This window comes from Dendrobates tinctorius, unplaced genomic scaffold (genome assembly GCF_039654945.1).
Source record: "Dendrobates tinctorius isolate UK_male_01 unplaced genomic scaffold, ASM3965494v1 ptg000008l, whole genome shotgun sequence".
Classification (NCBI taxonomy): Eukaryota; Metazoa; Chordata; class Amphibia; order Anura; family Dendrobatidae; genus Dendrobates; species Dendrobates tinctorius.
Genome location: NW_027361676.1, coordinates 22,960,529 through 22,980,270, shown reverse-complemented (window position 1 = coordinate 22,980,270; position 19,742 = coordinate 22,960,529).

Here is a 19,742-nt window from a genome sequence, read left to right as displayed (position 1 = left end):
AGCTGAACTCTGTCATGGACGCTATGCTGTTATATGAACTTTATGTTGCTGCTGTGGTTTATGATGCTGAATAAACCGCATGGACTGTTATGAGTTTATGGAAAATCTCTGCCGGATCTGATTTTGTGGCTGCTGAGCGAGTATCCCCTACTTGAATGACAGCGCTACCTCACAGTAGATACATAGTAAAATGATGAAGAAGTGAAATGCCTGCCATGATAATATGTAAAGGAAGGTACATGACATTCTGATATGATGGTTTATTGTTTGGTGCAGACAACGGTTGAAGGATTAGATTCTTGGTGGAAAGAGACCCACAGAAGGAGGGGGGAAAGAAGTGACCTGGTAGGCTCCAGGGCAGCCTCGGTCATTCCGCTCCAAAAATTAAAGATAATTCCAGAAGTGTAAGATAAGTGGGGGAGAGTACCCGTTGAGGAGTCTGGGTGGTCCTACCCCAATAAAATGGAGATTGTCATATAGGCGCAAAGTGCCTGCGAGTAGCCGTCAGCTACTCGGAGTTTAATTGCTCCAGGCTCTGCCCTGCACCCCATGTAGAGCTAAAGTGCTCCGGCTCTGCTTGGCAACCGGCCACACAGACAAAAGCAAAGTGGGAAAGTACAAAACTGAAAGTTACAGGATTGTTGGGGACGACAATGGTCAAAGGAAGGGGGTATGTTGGAGGGTGTACTAATATGTGGACCTGTCTGGGTGTAAAGGGACAAATGCATATGTGCTATGTGACATGTTTTACTGTAGCATATATATGTATACATGTAGGATGAAGAAGGGATTAGCTAGAGACAGTGGAGTACAGAGTTTGGCCACTAGGGGGAGACACAGTACAGAGAGAGAAAATGTTTTAACAACAGTTAATGCTAGGAGAAGCCAAGTCATGGTGAGACAGAGGCTAGAGACAAGAGAAGAGGAGAGAGAAAGAGAGCACAGAGAGGGGGGCCCCTGGAAGACAGCTGAAGGGACCGGACAGCCTGGGGTACCGAACTCCTGGAGAGCTGGGCACTGGTAGGTGTGGCAGCGGGTGGAAGAAATGTGTTACAGGTACCCAGGCAGGCGTATGGAAGCTGTCCGAAAGGTTGCTGTATTCTGAAGAATAAACGAGTTTGTTTGAAGTACTCCTGGCTTCAGTCTCCAGTCTGTTGCACAACGGGAAAGGCGCGGCGGACTGCATCGGGAGTATGGAGTGTGCTGTAGGGACCACCCCCCGGTCGGCACATGTTTCTACACCAGGACAGAGATGAGGGCCCTGCATACCAGGATGGGGATGAGGGTGCCATGCATACTAGGATTGGGATAAAGATGCCATGCATACCAGGATGGGGGATATTAATATATATATATATATATATAAAACCTAAAATACAAAGGAAATGTCTCATATATAGCCCATTTAGAGATCATTTCATGTTCAACTTGCTTAGCTGTTCACAACAGTAATTTTGCCTTGGGGTGCCCAAACTTTTACATGACACTTGTATGGAGGCTAACAGCTGTATAATCGATTGGAGATATGTGTCGCAGAGATGGCTGCTGCCTGCGATGCAACCCAGAGTATTTTGCTTTAGTGCACATGAACACTAAGATATTTAGTGCACCTGGGTCTGGGTTGCAGGTAGCTATGAGAGATGGGTGGGTCTGGCTACCTACAAACCTCACCTGTGGGTATGGTTACAGCCTACATCATGGCGGCAGTTTGGCACATGGTCTGTGACTGGAGGTGTGGAGACCTCCATTGTCTGTGTGCAGAGAGGGCGAATACCCTTATAAAGTCATACTTGCTTTTTCATCACTTAGGATTCCACCTGCATTTATTTTCATATTCTTGAATTGCTACTACAACTATGAGGCTATGTGCACACGTTTACAGAAAATATCTGCATAAAAATCGGATTCCTTCCCAGAAACCGCACGTTTTTTTCTGCGCGCTTTTTGCGCAAAAAAATGCGCTGTTTTTATGCAGTTTTTTTCCGCGCGGTTCCAGACACATAGAAATAGCCAGAAATGCGAAAAAATCCTCAAAATTAATGAGCATGCTGCGGTTTTTTTACTGCGAAGCAGTTTTTTCGCGGTAAAAAACGCATCTATATGCACAAAAAGTGCAAAATGCATAGAAATGAATAGGAAGCTTATTCTAAGCGTTTTTATAGCGGATTTATTGGCAAATCCGCGAAAAAAAACGCTACGTGTGAACACAGCCTAAATGATTGCTGTAATATTAATTTGATAACATTTTGATGACATTATATATTTGAACATTTGCATGGTTTCCTATTTTAATAACTTTTGGATAAATTAAATTCTGAAGAAATAATGTCTAACAAAGTATAAATTGCTGTCAGCAACATTTTCTTATAGTAAAGTAACTTGTTCACTCAGCAATATACAATATATAACTGCATGCTCATTGCCTGCTTTAATTACTCTCATTTCTTAGCCATGGTTTTCAGCATATATTTTGGATTATTCAGTTATATGATTCTATTAGGACTCATTAATCTGGCATATTCATAATGTACTTATCCAGATGCAGTTTAAGCAAAATTAAAGTAGAAACAAGAAACTCGGTACAACAGAACCTGATGAGTAGGTATGACCCACTAATATTTAATGATTTGGATAAATCACAGAGACAGTCAAATGGGGAAAATTAGAAAAATAACTGAACCATATTAATATTAATGCAGAGTTTTTACTTCTTTACAACCCTTTTGGAACTGGTTGTGGGGCATGAAGTGGATCTGAACTTTTACTGACACTAGGCTGGTTTCACATTTGCGTTTTTTAGCGCTGGAAAAAAACGCATATGTGCGCATGCGTTTTTTCCCCTATATTTAACATGGGTGCGCATACCTGCGCGCTGGTAAGCGCATGTATGCGATTTTCATGCCCTGCGTTTTTTTGGGGTGTGCGTTGGTATTTTCCAGACGCAGCATGTTGCATTTTTTGGCCCTTGAAAAAATCGCATGCGCACGTATGCGCACGTTTTGCGCTAAAAATGGCCATTATAGCCTATGGATGCGCATACGTGCGCACTGGCATGCGCAGGTATGCGTTTTTTTAGCGCTGCGTTTTTTTGGTGGTGTCCACTTGTTGTCCTAGTTATAATCTTCTAAAGTCAAAAAAAAAAAGTCTATATAAAGGAGGTGCCTGCCAAAACTCTGCCACTACTACACTGACAGAATGAAGAGCAGACAGTCAACCAAGAACCCATTATATCAGCGAAGAATGTGAGTATATTACATTATATGCCTGTCCTTTTAAATTATGTATGTACTAATGATTTTTATTATTTTTACATGCAGTATGTCTTCAGAATCAGAGTATTCCCCATCGCGGCAGGAATTGGCGCAAGCAGACCGTGAGGTGATTATTTTCGTGCATCTGGTAAGTATATCTGCTGCTTCTCCAAATCTCTTACGTTTTTTTCAACTTTTTTAAGACATCGTCATCATCATCTTCTGCGGACGGGACTAGTGAGGGCGAAGAGCAGGAGCAGCGAAGCCAAGTCCCGGTGGTGATACGGAATGTAAGTATCAAATGATTTGTAATGTTCTTTATTTTTTATCTTCTATTTTTACTCTTTTTTATGTTTCTTTTTTTGTAACTTTTTATTCAATTTAAATTTGATTATTCTAATGAATGTGTTTTGTCTAGGTTCCACAACGGGATGAAGACGTCTACCTGGATAATGAGCAGCTCATCAGCCTGGTCCAGGAGTGTTCGCCGTTGTGGGACAGCCGTGACCGGCTGCACAAGGACATTGTGGTGACCCGGCGGCTATGGAATGAGGTGGCCGCAGCGTTGATGGATGGCTGGGACAGCGCCACAGCATCCTCCAAAAAGGCGTTTAGTGAGTATTTCCCTGCTCTGTATTGTGCCTCAGTGACTGTTGTCCTTGACGGCACTGTTGGGTTTTGTGCTAGGCGTATTCTAGCAGGAAACCCAACAGTGTCATCGGGGTCTACAGTGACTGCTTTGAGTATTGTATTGCTACATTGTGCCGCAGTGACTGTTGTCCTTGACGGCACTGTTGGGTTTCGTGCTAGGCGTATTCTAGCAGGAAACCCAACAGTGTCATCGGGGTCTACAGTGACTGCTTTGAGTATTGTATTGCTACATTGTGCCGCAGTGACTGTTGTCCTTGACGGCACTGTTGGGTTTCGTGCTAGGCGTATTCTAGCAGGAAACCCAACAGTGTCATCGGGGTCTACAGTGACTGCTTTGAGTATTGTATTGCTACATTGTGCCGCAGTGACTGTTGTCCTTGACGGCACTGTTGGGTTTCGTGCTAGGCGTATTCTAGCAGGAAACCCAACAGTGTCATCGGGGTCTACAGTGACTGCTTTGAGTATTGTATTGCTACATTGTGCCGCAGTGACTGTTGTCCTTGACGGCACTGTTGGGTTTCGTGCTAGGCGTATTCTAGCAGGAAACCCAACAGTGTCATCGGGGTCTACAGTGACTGCTTTGAGTATTGTATTGCTACATTGTGCCGCAGTGACTGTTGTCCTTGACGGCACTGTTGGGTTTCGTGCTAGGCGTATTCTAGCAGGAAACCCAACAGTGTCATCGGGGTCTACAGTGACTGCTTTGAGTATTGTATTGCTACATTGTGCCGCAGTGACTGTTGTCCTTGACGGCACTATTGGGTTTCGTGCTAGGTGTATTCTAGCAGGAAACCCAACAGTGTCATCGGGGTCTACAGTGACTGCTTTGAGTATTGTATTGCTACATTGTGCCGCAGTGACTGTTGTCCTTGACGGCACTGTTTTTTTTTTATCAACAGTGGACAAAGTCCGAACACGTTGGCGTTCGATCAAGGACCGCTTCAACAGTGATGTTCGTGCTGAGGGCCAGGTTCGCAGTGGATCTGCGTCAAGGACCAGAACTAGATACCGTCACTATAACGCGTTGCAGTTCCTAAGACCGGTCCTTGCCACGAGATCGTAAGTATTATAAATTTTGGGTTTTTATTTTTATTAATCTGTGTTTTTCTAATCCACAGCTGATGCTTCTTGTAAAGGCATGGTAGTAATGATTTTCCTTTCTTCAACAGCACCTGGAGCAGCACCCTGCAACCTGGCCCTGGAGCGGTCCTTCCTTGGACGTCCTCTGACCCGTCCCAGCCATCCGACAGCCAGGAAGCACCTTGCAGGTCAACCACACACACAGCTGGTGACCAGGAAGCTGGGCCATCAGGTGTTCCCCTGTCCCAGGTCTCTGCCACTGGTTATGCGTGCACTACCCGCCAGCGGCAGAGGGCCTTGGACAGGAATGTCTTGCCCGAGTTTATGCATTTGAGCGAGACATTTAATTCCAGCCTCAAGTCACTGTCCGACAGAGTTGAAAGCGGTTTTGCACTCATGGAACGTCGTTTTAACCACTTTGAACACCGCTTCAATTCTGTAGAACAGCGCCTTGACCGTCTGGAGGCCGACCTCAACAGACCAGCACACCATTTTTTTAGTAAGATTGAAAAGGGCATGGCGGAACACCTTAGTCCTGATCAACAGCTGAATGTGCTGCAGGCCTGCAACAATGCTTTCTTGCAGGCTATGCAGCATAATCGGTACGGTCAGCAGTCAGTGGTGTCCTTTCCACCTGTGCCACCATTGACTCGCTTCACCTCACTACCGACTTGTGCTGCATACCACTGCACGGACACCTCTATTCAAAGCCAGGACACCCACCGTTACACCACCACAAGTCTGAGTGCAGCTGGTCACTTCACCGACACCACCATGGCAAGCGCTGCTCCTGTCTGGAGCACCACCGCCACTCCCATGCATGCGTGGAGCTCAGCCACCACTAGGCAAACATGGAACAGCCCTGCCGCTACAACAACGTGTAGTAGCCCTGCCACCACCACTCTGCAAACCTGGACCATCACTGCCGCCACCAGTCCTCCTGCAAGGACGAGCACTGACAACGAAGAGCAGCAGCAGCAGCCACCTCAGCAGCAGCTCCAGCCACCTCATCAGCAGCCACCTCAGCAGCAGCAGCAGCCACCTCAGCAGCAGCAGCCACCTCAGCAGCAGCTGCAACCACCTCAGCAGCAGCTGCAACCACCTCAGCAGCAGCAGCCACCTCAGCAGCAGCCGCCACCTCAGCAGCAGCCGCCACCTCAGCAGCAGCAGCCGCCACCTCAGCAGCAGCAGCAGCCACACCTGCAGACGGGGGACCTACACTCAATATTTGCCCCTACTTCAAGGCGAAATCCATCAAGGCGGGCATTGGGCCAAAGTCGGTCCAGGCACACAAGCCTACGGCGACATGCCATTACAACTAATGTACCTGAACAGATTTCCTCTCCTCCAAGTGTTCCTAGTTTGATTCCCTTAACTGGACTACCTTCCCCCACAAGTTTTGTTGCCCCTTCCCCTCAAACACCGTCTTCAACAGCAAGTGTTGCATATTCCCTGCACACCCCCAAATTGAAACCATCTGCCCCCAAACGCCGGAAAAAATAATTTTTTGGTTTATTTTTGTGATAAAAAATAAATTTACATTTGTGGTTCACCATTACTAAGTTTCATTAATGTTGTTTGCGCCGCTCACACACACTGATGGGTAAATACATGTTAAAAACCAACCCAAGGCCTAGTATAGTCATATGTGAAATAACACGGACTAGTATAGTCATACCAAGGCCTAGTGTAATAACTCGAGTTTTACCAACTTGGATCTGGTTTCATGAAAAACAAACTGTTGAAACTTGTCTTAAAAATAAGTTTCTTTCTAGTTTCACCAGTTTGTTTTTTGTGAAACAAGATGCTAGTTGTTAAAAATCGAGTTATTACAGTAGGCCTTGGTATGACTATACTAGGCCGTGGTATTTCACATATGACTATACTAGTAGGCCCAAGGCCTACTATACTCATATTTGAAATACCACGGCCTAGTATAGTCATTCCAAGGCCTAGTGTAATAACTCTAGTTTTACCAACTAGAATCTGGTTTCATGAAAAACAAACTGTTGAAACTTGTCTTAAAAATAAGTTTCTTTCTAGTTTCACCATTTTTTTTTTGTGAAAAAAGATGCTAGTTGTTAAAAATCGAGTTATTACAGTAGGCCTTGGTATGACTATACTAGGCCGTGGTATTTCACATATGACTATACTAGTAGGCCCAAGGCCTACTATACTCATATTTGAAATACCACGGCCTAGTATAGTCATTCAAAGGCCTAGTGTAATAACTTGTAAGTTGAAATGGAGCAGATTACATTCATCCACTCAATGCTGACTTGTATTCCCCATGGACTTTCATTGGGGTTGGGTTTTGAGGGTTGTGTTTTGAGAAAATCACATACTTTGTTTTCAACTAGTTGCACAATTTTCTCTTGAAAAAAAATGGTTTCCTGATTCATGGCCTGCAGCTTTGCTCGTTCCAATATATTTCACGCAGACTAGCAATGCTGCATTTTAACTCATATGTGTATTTACCTGCCCAGGTGTGTGAACATCAAAAAATTCAGTTATACATGGGAAGTTTTTTATTAAATTGGAGTTTCAAAAATATAGTGCACTCAGTAATGGTATCAAATAAGGTTTTTTATTACCATAAACAAACAAAAACATTACACCATTTCATCTTGCCAGTGCACCCGTCCTACATCAGAAATAAAGTAGGCCGCAAATTGGTCCCTCATTTGGCCAACTTCAATGGATGACCTGAGAGTGTGCTGAGTGAATTCAGGCAATGGGTTAGGAGCATCATCGTCCAGTTCAAAGGTCGGGTGCTCTTTAGCCATCACAAAGTTATGTAGAACCACACAGGCCTTCACCACCTCATCGACTGTTTCAAGTTTAAGATTAATGGCCGTGCCCAGAATTCGCCATCTGGAAACAAGAATCCCAAAAGCACACTCAACAGTTCTTCTGGCCCTGGTCAGCCTGTAATTAAATATTTTTTTGGTGTGGTCCAAGTCCCGGCTGGAGTAGGGTTTCAGTAAGTTTCCGCACATTTGAAAAGCCTCATCGCCAACCATTACAAAGGGCAGTGGCGGAGCTTCGGTGTGAGGAAGAGACCGTGGCATAGGGAAATTAAATTGGTTGCCATACAACCTCCGGCCCATGTCTGAGTTTTTAAAAGCCTGTGAGTCATTACCACGGCCAAATGCTCCAATGTCCACTGCTACAAACATACATCCGGCAGCCGCAATCGCAATGAGTACTATTGAAAAGTACTTTTTGTAATTATAGTACTCAGATCCCGTTCTTTGGGGTTTGATGATCCGTATGTGTTTACCATCAACAGCTCCCAAACAGTTGGGAAAATTGCATACTGTCCAGAATTTGTCAGCAATTTCCATCCACTTTTCAGCGGTGGGCAGGGGCATAAATTCTGGGCAAAGAACATTCCAGAGAGCCCGGCAGGTGTCAGCAACAATTCCAGACAAGGTAGAGATTCCAATACGGTACTGGAAGTGTAGTGAAGATAGGGTTTCTCCAGTCGCCAGGAATCTGTGAACAGACAAAGAAGTAAAATTAATATTTATGTATATTATTTTAAAAAACTATAAAATAAAATATTAGTACATTCACGAAAACTAATTACCCACGGTTTTGAATACTAAATTTAAAAAAAAACCATCAGACCGCACCCCTTGGTTTTTAAAACATACCGTAATGTCACCAGTAGCCGTTCCTCAGGAGGAATCGCACGACGGAGCTGTGTGTCCTGTCTCCGGATGGATTGTTGGACACGAGCAAGCAAATCCATGAAACTTTCGTGGGACATCCTGATATAATCTGTAAATTTCTCCGGGTTTGCCTGTAGCTCGCTGTAGAGGGTGTGGTATGCCCCACGGCTCTCCCGGAGTTCAACAATCGGATGTATCCACATACGCCGCCGTCTTCGCTGCCTCTCTCTCTTCCTTTGTTCATGGCAAGCAACTGCATACGCCTGAGCCATCGCGATGTCCAAATCCAAGTTGAAGTGAAAACTCTTCCAGCGCAGATCCATGGTCACGAGAAGAATCAAGCAAATGTGAAGAATACTGTAGACAGGGTCTATATATTAACATACCACACCCACAATGAAGTCCCATTGGTCTTGTGTGTTGTTGAATGGTTGTTTTTTCATTTTTGTGGGGTTTTTCCAAAATCTGTAAAAAAACGCAAACGCACAAAAAACGCATACAAACACGCAAAAACGCTGCGTTTTTTTCCTGCATGCGCATAAAAATGCTTGAAAAAAACGCAGCGTTTGTATGCATTTGTATGCGTTTTTTTAATGCGTTTTTTTGCGGGAAAAACGCGCTGCAGAAAAAAGCAAGTGTGAAACTAGCCTTAGTACTTTAACTTTGTGTCTCGGAGCATCCAGACTCATAGCTTACAGATAATAGTCCCCTCAAAGATGCAGTGAACATGTATGGGGAGTGATCCTGGGCTTGTATCCCCCCTTTTGTGAATGTACAGAGTAAATCTAAACTGACTGCACAGTCAAGCAAACGTGACATAGGGTAGCCTCTATTCAGAGAACAGACGTAATAGTTACCTCTGCTGTAAGACATCAGTATTATAAACAAAATATGGTAAATGGTGCTACCGGCTCTAATGTTCCAGATCGATCATGCGACCTATCAAGATCATTGGGATTCTGGACCTTAGAGACACATTCTGATATTCACTGTACAAAGGACATATGTAAAAAGGAAAAAAGGAAAAGTGATGATAACAGGAAGATACAGTAAGAGCTTAGGAACTGCATTGCTTAGGGTTTATTTTATTTATTATGCATACTTATAAAGCACCATCATATTCTACAGTGCTTTGCATTGTCCCTCGCAATGTAAATTTCTTATCAGTATGTCTTTGGAATGTGAGGGAAACCCACGCAAACATATGGACAACTTAAATACTCAGCTGACAATAAAATCTTACACTTTAGAAGTGACAAAGAGAAAGTAAGCGATACAAGGCCTCATTGACCTTACAAGCTCACACTCTAGAGGAGAGAGGAGCCCGCTGAGCATAAGAGCTTACTCTCTAGAGGAGAGATAGAGGAGCAACTGACCATAAGAGCTCACACTCTAGAGGAGAGATAGAAGGACCCTGCTGACCATAAGAGCTCACACTCTAGAGGAGAGATAGAGGAGCAACTGACCATAAGAGCTCACACTCTAGAGGAGAGATAGAAGGACCCTGCTGACCATAAGAGCTCACACTCTAGAGTAGAGAGGATCCTGCTGAGCATAAGAGCTGAAAAATATTCAGAATTGAGAGTCCTCAGTGGTTGATACCTTTTAATGGCTAATTGAAAAGATGGTAACAAATTGCAAGCTTTCGAGACTACTCAGGTCTCTTCATCAGGCATTGACTAATACAAAATCTGAAGAAAAGTGATGATAACAGGAAGATACAGAAACAGTTATTTTTCTATCTACTGGCTAACATGGTACAAAGATATACATCTTTCCTGGAGCATAAGAGCTCACATTCAAGAGGAGAGATAGAAGAGCCCACTGACCATAAGAGCTCACACTCTAGAGGAGAGATAGAAGGACCCTGCTGACCATAAGAGCTCACACTCTAGAGTAGAGAGGATCCTGCTGAGCATAAGAGCTGAAAAATATTCAGAATTGAGAGTCCTCAGTGGTTGATACCTTTTAATGGCTAACTGAAAAGATGGTAACACATTGCAAGCTTTCGAGACTAGTCAGGTCTCTTCATCAGGCATTGACTAATACAAAATCTGAAGAAAAGTGATGATAACAGGAAGATACAGAAACAGTTATTTTTCTATCTACTGGCTAACATGGTACAAAGATATACATCTTTCCTGGAGCATAAGAGCTCACATTCAAGAGGAGAGATAGAAGAGCCCACTGACCATAAGAGCTCACACTCTAGAGGAGAGATAGAAGAGCCCACTGACCATAAGAGCTCACACTCTAGAGGAGATATAGAGGAGCTCACTGAGCATAAGAGTGGAAATAGAGAGAAAGAGCGGATCCTACTGACCTTAAGAGCATTTATACTACAGAAAAGAAAGACTTACCCCGTGACTCCGGAGATGGAAACGACCCTAACATACAAGCTGGGCTCTGTTGGACAGCACTGATCTGTGATTGCTCAGGTACTGACCATCAAAATACAATGTATGATATGGCAATAGATGTCATAGCTGTAAGACATTATGAGGAAACCCATATAGCAACACAAAAAGACATTAGCCCACTCTATGATGCTTCAGCAATGTGGGAAATGGTGCCAGGCAAGAGATGCAAAAGATGATTTGCTGCCAAGAAAACAAAAAGTTTGCACACACCACCATCATACAGTGCTTACCTTGAGCTAGATAACTGCTGTTCTTACAGCCCAAAGACCTTATAGAGCCTGGTATTACCTAACAGAATATATCAGTAGGTTTTGCTATGAGCACAAAACCTTGAGAAAATGGAGGGCACCACTAATGAATGTCAACAAGAGTGCTCACCATGGGCAAGCTGAAACATGTTGAGCAAAAGAAGAAAAAGATCATGCCCATACATATGGGAGACACCTCAATTGCATATGAAAAAATATAGAAAGTTTATTTGACATATATCAGACTAACACAGAGTACATGAGAACAAAGCACATAAGAGAGTTTAAAAACAATTAAAAAAAGTACATACAGTACATGGAAAAAACAGACCTATCATGAACCCAGCCTCAATATAAAGGTCTGGGTGAACCACACCAAGTCCTACAAAGGCCCAAAAGTATAATACTGACTAGATTAGCACTTCTTATTCAATGCGTCCTGAATGTGCAAAAGAGGAGCAATAAGTTTTGAAAAAAATATACTCACAGTACCATATGGGCCCCACAGAATGACCAAGGTAAGCGATAAGCAAGATTTAAATTGATTTGCTGCTCGGAGCACCAAAGTAGCACATGGGATGCATGGGCAAATAAAGAGAAGAGCTCTTTAGAGTAAATAAGCACAAATAACCCAGGATATGAATGAGCGTGGGCTGCAATGCAAAGTGCCAATGTAAGGAACAAGGTGTGGGATAGCTTGTAATATGAGAGCAGCATGAAGCAAGAGCAGAGTCCCTGACTCCAGCAATGTGTCACTTACTGGACTGTGTTTTGCTGTTTCAATGCAATCAGTGTTTAATCATCAAGAGATTATCACTACAGGACTAGGTGTCTCGTGCCTGCTAGTCCAACCACATCAACACCACTGATAAGCATCTTTCTGTCAATATACAATGTACACAAAAAGATGACAATCAATGTGGTGTGCATGGTTACACAGGGCTAAGCATTTCAAGCTCTGCTAGATCTGCAGAAGAGAAAACTGTGATTTTATCATGACTGCTGCACCCAGTAAAGTAACTGATACATCGCTGGAATGAGGGTTTCTGTCTCTACATCAAACTGCAGTCAGACTACATAGCACCTGCATACGGTTACTGCACCCTTGCATATACATGGACTAATACTGAAATGAATACTGAATATCCTACAGTAAAACATAAATCTAGTTTTGCTCCACACAACTACAAAGTCAGATTTTTTTTTTACAGCTGATCTGTGTCCAGAAAAGTAAAAATGTTAATTTTATGATAATTTAATATTTTCTTAGCATAGAAAATCTAACTAAGATAAATGATTTTCAGACCCGATTCCAGTTCTCTTTTGTCCTCAAAGTAGATTTCTGAACTGTTTTCAAAGAACAGGTGCTAGAAACAGATGTACTATATTCTGCAGCAACATTAAAAAGGACACTTTGATTTATAGGTGTATGAAAATGACCCAGACAAATTGATATCAAGCCAAATTTATGCTCAGGTCATTTTGCTTCAGTTAAGGAAAATTCTGCTCAAGTCATTTCCATATGTAATCTTCTCCCTGATGCTAAATTATTTGGTACAATCTCTCATATTGAAACTCGGCATGACTTTCAGTAAATTCCAGTTTTTAAAAAATATATAACTATTAAGTGAAACGTGCATATATTTAATAGCCTGGATGGGAAAAAGGTGTTTGCTCAAAGCTTTCTTTTAGCTTCTGATTTTAGGCAAACTTCATAGAGCACCTTGGTACCTTCCATTACTATTAGTAGTAGTGAATGTTTAGTCAGACATAAGAATTTGACCTTGAAAATGATATCTTTTTCTTTGTTTCTTGTACCAACGTATGAAATGACTACAAAATCTAAATGAAGATTTGCTCATAGTAGTGATGTACACAGATAGACTAGGTCCTCTGGACAAGAACAATATATGGGGGCCAGAGGCTTAGATAGGGGTCCAGCTCAGGCGGGGAACTTCTGAGTGGGCTCCTAACCAGGTAACTGCGTGTACAGTTACAGTGGCGTACCCTGATCATAGGTATAGAGGTGCTGGCATATGCAACAGAAATGGACTTATTGTTTATGTGAAGGAGGACTTTACACTAGCCTGACAGCAGATGGCGATAGTGTGAAGTTAAATGTTTGCTGTAATGTGGGGAGGGAAGCTCTCTTGTTATTGTTGGTTTTACTTTCGCTTTTGACTGTATTATGCCAGCAGCACTGCTGTGTGCTTCTGAATTCTTTTATCTCATGTTTACCTGTAAGAAGTAAATGCTGTTTACTCAAGATAACTTGCTCAGTGAAGTTCTCCTGTGTACCCGTGGATTCTCAAAAGACACACTCTGCTACAGGTTATGGGCCCAGTCACCCAGAACAGGAGATAATCCCAGACACCCAGGACAAAGAATCCCAGAACAGAGACACCCAGGAGATAGCCCCAGAACACCGAATCCCTGGGCACCCAGAACAGGAGATAGTCCCAGACACCCAGGACAGAGACACTGGAGAAGCAGATAATCTCTGTTAACAGAAGGAGATAAAACCCAGTGAACTGAGGCTGAAAAGAAAAATATCCAGATACAGAGGGACAAAGAAATTTATGACTCAGGAACTGGATGGCCGCACACTGGAGATAATTACAGAGAATCACCACACACAGGATATACAAATGGCACATTTAAAGTAATAGACAATAAATAATCAATTGGTTGGTTAATTGATTCAGGAGCAACGAGTCATATGACAAGTGACAAGAATTTCTTGACTGATCTTGATTTAGATAAGAAAGAAGCCATTTATCTTGCAGATGGAAGCAAAATAACCACAGAAGGTATAGGCCAAGGTATGCTAAACTGTTCAAACAAGTTCGGACAAGATTCAACGATACTTGTACAGAATGTGTTGTATGTTCCAAAATTGGAAGGCGGATTGTTATCTGTGAAGCGTTTAACAGCCAATGGACTCACTGTAAAATTCAAAGACAATGAGTGTGCAATTCTAGGAGGAAACAAGGTGATAACTCATGTCAAGGCAGATGAACAATTATATCATCTTGACACACCAAGGGAACAGATGAAGGTATGTATACATGATCACAAGAACTGTATTCACGTGTGGCATAGATGTCTAGGACACAGACACCCTGACAAATAAGGGAACTACAAAGAAAAGAATTGACAAAAGATCTAAAGATATCAGATTGCTCAATTACCATAAGATGTGAATGTTGTATAAAATCTAAAGCCACAAGAATATCTATTCCAAAAGAATGTGAGATGAAAAGCAAAATACCACTTGATTTGGTGCATACTGACGTATGTGGACCCATGCAAGTGACTACATCAGAAGGAAATAGATACATGGTGACTTTCATGGATTGCAGAAATGAAGGGATTGTCCAGCTCCACAATGTAGTGAAAATAAACTATTATTTTATTCACTTCGATTCATATGGTAAAAACGAGGTAAAATGCCAGCATAGTACAATGGTTGCTTGCGTTATCATCGCATTTCTGGTGACTGTGCACCCTTAGTCATGATGTCAAGCAAATGTTGCAGACAGACATTTGCTTGACATCATGACTAAGGGTGCGCAGTCACCAGAAACACGTTGATAACGCAAGCAACCATTGTACTATGCTGGCATTTTACCTCGTTTGTACCATATGAATCGAAGTGAATAAAAGAATAGTTTATTTTCACTACATCGTGGAGCTGGACAATCCCTTCATTTCTGCAGTTCAAGCGCCCTGACACGGCGGCTCCGTGCTCTCATGTTCAAGATGCCTTCTCTGGTGAGATGGAATTTTTGATTTACTGACTTTCATGGATGACTACTCAAGATACACAGTCACATACTTAATTAAGAATAAAAGTGAAGTTTTTGATAAACTTGTAGACTACGTAACAAGGTCGAGTAACAAATTCCAAAGGAAGCCAATTGTCACCAGAAGTGATAATGGAGGTGAATTTACAGGTCACAAAATAGAAAACTACTTAAGACAGAATGATATAGAACACCAGAAAACTGATCAATACACACCTGAACAAAATGGAGCAGCAGAAAGGAAAAACAGAACTCTGACAGAAATGATAAGATGTATGAGACAGATTCCAAACTACCAGAGAAATATTGGGGTGAGGCAGCAATGACAGCTACATATCTACAGAACAGGCTTTTTTTCCAGAAAACTGAAGAAAGCTCCATATGAACTGTGGCAAGGTATGAAACCAAGTGTCAATCATTTAAAAGTTTTTGGATGTAAAGTTTTTATATTCATTCCAACAGAAAAATGTTCCAAACTTCAAAACAGATCCATGGAGGGAATATTTGTTGGATATAGTGAAAATTGCAAGGGATACAGAATCCTAGATCCCAAAACAGACAGTCACAGTGAGTAACAGTGTGACATTCATTGAGGATCTAAATGAAGACACTATGATTTCAATTGACACAAAAAAATGAGAAAAACAGCAGTGTTATAGCTGAAGAGGTATCTGATGCGAAAGTACTTGAAATTGATGAAGAACAGAATACTGAAAATGAAGAAATACAACTACAAACAGACACAGAACCAAGACGTTCAATGAGAGAGAACAAAGGAAAACCACCAAAATGTCTCTCATACAAGACAAGCACAAGTAAAATTTAGGAACCTACCTCTTGGGAAGACATATCTAAACTACCTAAAGAAGAAGCTAATAAATGGATAGAAGCAACAGAAACAGAAATGAAGTCCATGCATGACTCAAATACATGGACACTGACAGATTTACCAGAAGGAAGAAAAGCCATAGGATGTAAATGGATTTTTAAAGTAACATACCAAACAGATGGCACACCTGAAAGATACCGAGCAAGACTCATAGCTAAAGGATATTCTCAAAAATATGGAGAAGATTATGATGAGACATTTGCTCCAGTTGTCAAACAATAAAACAGATGGAACTGATACATCTGGATGTAAAGACATCATTTTTGAATGGAGATGTAACAGAAGACATTTACATGGAACAACCTCCAGGATTCAAAGATGAAAAAAACCCAAACAAAGTTTGCAAACTACAGAAAACCATATATGGTTTAAAGCTTTTCCAGTCTCTGCTCTGAATCCACTCCTGTGTCTCCATTCAATGTCAGCAAGCAGTTAATCCTGAATGCTATCTCTGTGTTTTCAACTCTGCAAGCTTATATCTGGTAACCAGCTTTTCCAGTCTCTGCTCTGAATCCACTCCTGTGTCTCCATTCAATGTCAGCAAGCAGTTAATCCTGAATGCTATCTCTGTGTTTTCAACTCTGCAAGCTTATATCTGGTAACCAGCTTTTCCAGTCTCTGCTCTGAATCCACTCCTGTGTCTCCATTCAATGTCAGCAAGCAGTTAATCCTGAATGCTATCTCTGTGTTTTCAACTCTGCAAGCTTATATCTGGTATATAGTTTTTTTTCAACTTACTCTGCTTGTCCCCTTATGTTGTGAGGTCAAGAAACTTTTCAAAGTGCTTTATGATCCATGTAGTGCTGGACATGTGTTTATTTGACCACAACATTTTATTGGGTCCTGGTGTCTCAATTTAGTGTGATTGATTAACAAGAAGAGAGGCCAAAAAAAAATAAAAAAAGTTCTAAGTCTTATCCTCCTATATATTCAGACATAGCTTGGGGATAGCATTTATGCAGGGGGCATTTATGCACACTTTATCCAAGTACAGTTTATCAAAGTACTGGCAGTTATAACATGGCAGTTAGACAGGGCAGGAGACAGGTAAGACATTTATATACATCTACTCCCTGTACATTTGGAGTACAACAAATATATACCATATGCATTTGTGTAATTTTAATCCTGGCCGCTGCATTCACACAAATCCACCGCCCTGGCATTAACTCTCCACACTCCATCCACATTGGCCCATCGCTTCTTTCCTCTCCTATGTATAGCACTCATGCTCTTTTCACATTGTTAAATTGCACAGATCCAGTCAGTCCCACCATTCAACATCAGAGACGCTCTCACAAATCACTTAACCATCTGCTCACTCTTTCTATCCTCCTTCTCCTAGTCGCAGGAGACATTGCTCCCAACCCTGGTCCCCCATGTTATAGAGAGTCAAACCCCCCGACTGCTACACTTAGAAACCCCTCTAATCTTATTAATATTCCCTGCATGCCATCTGTCTCTCTTAATTGTGCACTTTGGAATTCTCGCTCAGTGTGTAACAAACTCTCCTTCATTCATGACTTTTTCCTTTCTAATTCTCTTAACCTCCTGGCTCTTACTGAAACCTGGATCCAGCAATTAGACACTACCACTGCTGCTGCTCTTTCATACGGGGGGCTTCACTTCTCTCATACCCCAAGATCAGACAGTAGAGCTGGTGGAGGCGTTGGTCTGCTCCTATCACCAAAATGTACCTTTCAGGTTATCCCTCAAGTACCCTCACTTGTCTTCCCTTCTTTTGAGGTCCATGCCTTCAGACTCTACACCCTCTTCTCCATGCGAGTGGCGGTGGTGTATCGTCCTCCCGGCCCCTCCCATCAGTTCCTGGATCATTTTGCCACTTGGCTTCCACATTTTCTCTCCTGTGACATCCCTACCCTCATCATGGGAGATTTCAACATCCCCATTGCTCTTCCCCTCTCACCATCTGCTACTCACCTTTTATCTCTAACCTCCTCGTTTGGCCTTTCGCAGCTTACTAATTCTCCAACGCATGAAGACGGAAACTCCCTCGACTTGGTCTTCTCTCGGCTTTGTGCAATGGATGATTTTGCAAACTCCCCTCTCCCGCTCTCTGACCACAATCTTCTTTCATTCTCTATCAAGAACTGCCAGGCTGCTCAGGTCACCCCCACTGTCCAGACTTATAGAAACATACAGGCCATTAACACCCAGAAACTTATGAAGAACTTGCAGTCTTCATTGGCCCCTATCTCCTCCTTCTCATGTCCTGATTCTGCATTGAAGCATTACAATGAAACACTTCAAACTGCCCTGGATGAATTTGCACCCCCTATAAATAGAACACCACAACGCAGACGGCGACAACCCTGGCACACGGTGCAAACACGTTTCCTGCAGCGGTGCTCCAGGTGTGCCGAACGTCTGTGGAGAAAATCCAATCTACCCGAAGATTTCATCCATTTTAAGTTTATGCTTAGAACATACAACACTGCCCTTCACCTCTCCAAACAAACCTATTTCAACACCCTCATCACCTCACTGTCCAATAACCCGAAACGTCTCTTTGACACTTTTCATTCTCTACTCAATCCAAGAGTACAGGCCCCAACCACGGAGCTCCAAGCTGACGATCTGGCCAATTACTTCAAAGAAAAAATTGACCAGATCCGACAGGAAATTATCTCCCAATCACCTCATACCATGCACTGTCCTCCCTCCCCCACTGCATCTAACTCACTCTCTGATTTTGAACCAGTCACAGAAGAAGAAGTAAGCAGGCTCCTTGCATCTTCTCGCCCAACTACTTGCACCAGTGACCCATTTCCGTCACAGCTCCTCCAGTCCCTTTCCTCTGCTGTCACCCCTCACCTAACTAAAATATTTAACCTCTCTCTCTCTTCTGGTATTTTTCCCTCCTCATTTAAGCATGCCATCATACATCCACTACTTAAAAAACCATCCCTCGACCAAAACTGTGCCGCTAACTATAGACCTGTCTCTAATCTTCCCTTCATCTCTAAACTCCTGGAATGCCTGGTCCACTCCCGTCTTATCCGCTATCTCTCAGAAAACTCTCTTCTCGACCCTCTCCAATCCAGTTTCCGCTCTTTACACTCCACTGAAACTGCCCTCACTAAAGTCTCTAATGATCTGCTAACAGCTAAATCAAATGGTCACTACTCCATGCTAATTCTCTTGGATCTCTCTGCAGCATTCGACACTGTGGATCATCAGCTCCTCCTCACTATGCTCCGTTCCATTGGCCTCAAGGATACCGTTCTCTCCTGGTTCTCCTCCTATCTCTCCGACCGCTCCTTTACTGTATCTTTTGCCAGTTCCTCCTCCTCTCATCTTCCCCTTACTGTTGGGGTCCCCCAAGGATCGGTTCTAGGCCCCCTCCTCTTCTCCTTGTACACTGCCCCTATTGGTCAAACAATCAGTAGATTTGGTTTCTAGTACCATCTCTATGCTGATGACACCCAATTATATGCTTCTTCTCCTGACATCACGCCAGCCTTTCTAGAAAACACCGGCGATTGTCTAAATGCTGTGTCTAACATCATGTCCTCACTATATCTGAAACTGAACCTGTCAAAGACTGAACTCCTGGTGTTTTCTCCCTCTACTAATGTACCTATACCCGACATTGCCATTTCCGTGTATGGTTCCACTATTACTCCCCAGCAACATGCCCGCTGTCTTGGGGTCATACTTGATTCCGAGCTTTCCTTTGCCCCCCACATTCGATCACTG